The sequence below is a fragment of the Phaethon lepturus genome, unplaced genomic scaffold (genome assembly GCF_000687285.1).
Source record: "Phaethon lepturus isolate BGI_N335 unplaced genomic scaffold, ASM68728v1 Scaffold30952, whole genome shotgun sequence".
NCBI lineage: Eukaryota > Metazoa > Chordata > Aves > Phaethontiformes > Phaethontidae > Phaethon > Phaethon lepturus.
In genome coordinates, this window is record NW_010523106.1 from 1 (window position 1) to 4,006 (window position 4,006).

General features: G+C 42.3%; 1 pseudogene across 1 annotated transcript; it reads left to right on the top strand.

The window, feature by feature from the left end:
* The first annotated feature begins 694 nt into the window (after positions 1 to 694).
* LOC104616876 lies at positions 695 to 1,773 on the top strand (annotated as a pseudogene). Its single transcript, XR_737995.1, has one exon. The product of XR_737995.1 is annotated as a metastasis suppressor protein 1 pseudogene (transcript).
* The last annotated feature ends 2,233 nt before the right edge of the window (positions 1,774 to 4,006 follow it).

The following is a 4,006-nucleotide window of genomic DNA, read 5'->3' on the forward strand; positions in this document are numbered from 1 at the left end:
TTATCCTTAACGACTGTAGCCAGACTGAGCTGTAGCTGCTTTTGCCTTTAATGTTTGCAATTTAATTTGCCTTTAATGTTTTGCCTTTAATGTTTGCTTTTAATGTTGGCAACAAACTTTATCGCTCTCTACAACTACCTGAAAGGGGTTTGTAGTGAGGTGGGTGTTGGTCTCTTCTCCCAAGTAACTAGCGATAGAATGAGAAGAAACAGCCTCAAGTTGCACCAGGTTTAGACTAGGTATTAGGAAAAATTTCTTTGCCGAAAGAGTGGTCAAGCTTTGGAACAGGCTGCCCAGGGAAGTGCTGGAGTCACCATCACTGGAGGTGTTCAAAAAATGTGTAGACGTGGCACTTCAGGACATGGTTTAGTGGGCATGGTGGGGTTGGGTTGATGGTTGGACTTGATGATCTTAGAATTCCTTTCCAACCTTAATGATTCTATGAAATATTGAGTCTTCGTTATTCGTTCTTTTCAGAGAGGTACTGAGTGTGTACCGTTCTCATTCTCTTTCACAAGAGATGTGGGCACCCTGCAGCTTTAGGGTCGGGCTGCCTTAGTGCTTGCCTTCAGCCGTGCAGCCTGAGAATCTTGGTCACAATATCTCAGGCTTCCTTCCTCCTTCTCTTAATTGCTACTGACCTCCAGGCTTTTTTGGTTATATATACTTCTTTGGTTATACATACTTCATTTAGACTTACTGACGTGACCCAGCTGTCTTCTCCAGCTTGTTCCTAACTCTGTCTTTTGGCATCAGTTTCAGATTATGATTATTTCTCTGTGAGCGGTGACCAGGAGGCAGAACAACAAGAGTTTGACAAATCTTCCACAATCCCAAGAAACAGTGACATTAGCCAGTCCTATCGCAGAATGTTTCAAACCAAGCGTCCTGCTTCCACTGCAGGTCTGCCAACCACACTTGGACCGGTCATAGTCACCCCTGGCGTCGCCACCATCAGACGGACCCCTTCCACCAAGCCATCAGTCAGACGCGGTACCATAGGGGGAGGTCCGATTCCAATCAAGACGCCAGTGATTCCTGTCAAAACACCAACTGTTCCAGATATCCCAGGGGGGCTGCCCGGCACCCTCGCCGGGACAGAAGAATGTCCCGAGCAAAGTCCCGAGTCTCCGGCACCAGGAGATGGCGGGCAAGGTGTCACCAGCATGCCTTCATCCTCGTGGAGCGGACAAGCGTCTGTCAACCCTCCGCCATCAAGCCAGAAACTGAGCGCTGCCGACGAGCAGAGGCAACCGGTTCCAGAGAGCGAGGGGGAAGAAAGCGACCGGGATGGTGTCGGCACCCTCGCGCCTGCGGGCCAGCCAGAGCTCGATCCCGGAGAGCTGAGTCCTGGGGATGTTCCACAGGGTGAAGATATGCTGAACGCCATTCGGCGCGGTGTCAAACTGAAGAAGACGACCACGAATGATCGCTCAGCACCTCGTATTTCCTAGGAGTGGAAAAGCTGCCAGAGTACTAGCCGCCGAGAAGGAACTGTGAGGAAGCTAATTTGTCTCTATCCATTCCAATCTGTAATCAATGATTTTTTTAAGATACTCGGTAACAGACAGTCTGAAAGTACTCTAAAAGAGAAAACAAGGTGAAAGAGCGTAGTAAGACATAATCTTCACTGGTGTTTTAATTTGTAAATATCAATAATTTTGTTTCTGCATTTTTTGATCTAAGTTACACTTTTAATTTTTTCTGAAGGTGCCAAATCCCATTTACCTTTTTTATAACTCTCTTTGTAAAGTTTTAAATCATAGGAGAAAAAAAAAAGTCAAATAGTTAACTTCAGCAAAAGGATTTAATGAAAATTTGGCTTTTTTGCAAGCTTTTGTAGAGCTCCTTGTAATAGTGAGGTTAAAAAACAGAATGGAACAATGGGACTGACTGACTTTAAAGTTTAAGTCAAGCTGTAAGGAACAGATCCTCATTTAAGTATTTTAAAAAAAGTTTGAAAAGCAGGAATAAAAATTGACAATAAAAGCAATATATAATGTGAGGAAGAAACCTGCAGTTGGTAGAGTATTTGGGGGGTAGTGGGGGGAGGGAGATGCCATCAAAATAGCAGACGCTGTTGCACAAAAGTAGCCTAGTAGGATTAATTACTAGTAGCTTCATGGTAAATGCATCAGAATAAGCCATACTGGATTGCAGTGTTTTGTTTCTGTAGGGTGTTTTAAAGACTGGGTTTTTTCCACATTTCTTTTTTGACTGCACAGCAACAACTCTCGGTCACATGCATGCAGCCTTAACTGTGTAGGCTTGGTTCTTCCACCTTCACTTTCTGTTCCACTCATCCTTTTCACTGAATACAAACAAGGACGACAGGCTTAAGGCAATTGCAAATGTGAAAACATTTTTAAAATGCAAGCAGGGAGTTCTTAGATACTATCAAAATGCCTTTTTCTGACTGTGCCCAGCAGGCTGGGCACCTTGGAAAGCCCAACTATTTTGAGAAAACACGTAACAATTTGACAGGTGTAACCAGCTTGTGATCTAATAAACTGCGAATGTTTCTTTCCAATACAGGGGCTTGTTTTTCTTAACTTCTTTTAAATGGGAGTTGATTGGCTTTTCTTAAATACCAACAAGAAAGGGGTGAAGGGTGGGGGGTGGGAAGAGACACTGGTTTTTTGATAATACTGGGAGTCTGACCACTATATTCTCTTTTTTTGTACTTTAAGTCACGTTTTTTGGAACGCTATTGATAGAATTATTAAGAGTTGGATTTTTTCCTTAAAGTACAAGTAAGTTATTGCTGCAATACCCGTCTCCTAAAGCTGATAGAAATATGCAGACCCCAGAGCACGACACGTGTTCCAGTCAGACAGTCCAGAGGGATGCCATCTGCCCACCCACGGCAGACCCACGCGTGGACGGACACCAGACTTGCGCATCCGGGATTGTTGAAAAATGCACCAAATAATCCATCTAAGGGGCTAGTTTCTACCACACGCTCTGCAGATTTCTGTTGGCTCTACACTTGCCTACATAACCTTTTATGCTTTAATACATAACTGCATTGGATGTGAAACTTCTAGTAACTGTGTAGTCACTGTGTTCTATATAACATTTTACACTGCTGTGGTTGCTGACCTTTTTTTTTTTGTTATGGCTTAAAAAGCAAAAACAAAAAAAAAGGCATGATTCTTAGAAAATATTAAACCTTCCTTTCTTTGAAAAACAAGCTCCTTATTACAGAATATAATAAACAGTAGTGCCTGTGGTGTAGCCCACCAATTCTTGATACAGTAGCTGATGCATTGTGCAAATGAGGCTTTGAGATGGTTTTTGCATAAACAAAAACTGCTAGGAGATAATCTCAATAGTTAAAAGTGTTATTTAAACCTTTGAAATAAATGGATGTAACTGTACCAGAGTACAGCTTTTCACTTGTTTAGTTCTTAAACGTTAGTATAATCAGTAAAATTTAATATAAAATGTTGCCAAATTCAATGTAGAAAGAATGTGACAAAACACTTTGGATAGTTCTATTGTTTGTGTTTTTGCATATTGTAAAAGCAGTGTCACAGCTAAAAAATAAAATGTTTCTAATGGTAAATTATTGTGGTTTAGTTGCTAGTTTGTACTGAGAGTTGACCTCTCCCTGTGCAGTTTTTTGTTCTAAACTGGTATAAATAATTGCTGTAAGTGTGTCTCCCTTCTACATTGTAATGATTGCTTAAGCCTACATTATAAATAAAGAACTGCTGGAAAACTTCTGTATTTCGGTTCTTAAAGACTTTCTGCTTTCAGAGCTTCGCATGTCAGTGGTGCCCCTCATCAGACTCCTGAGGATCGTGCAGGTTCCATCTGCGTGTAGCAGGAACAGGAGAATTACAAAATAAGTAAATAAAATGGCACGTAGCTGTTTTACTGATGCGCACTGGACGGGTAGAGGCAGAGCAAAGGTGCAGCGCTGACGATGGATGTTCCCACCGAGTAACAGCTGATGGCGTTTCTCTGTCCCTCGCTGCTGTCACCTGGCCAGGAAGCGCAG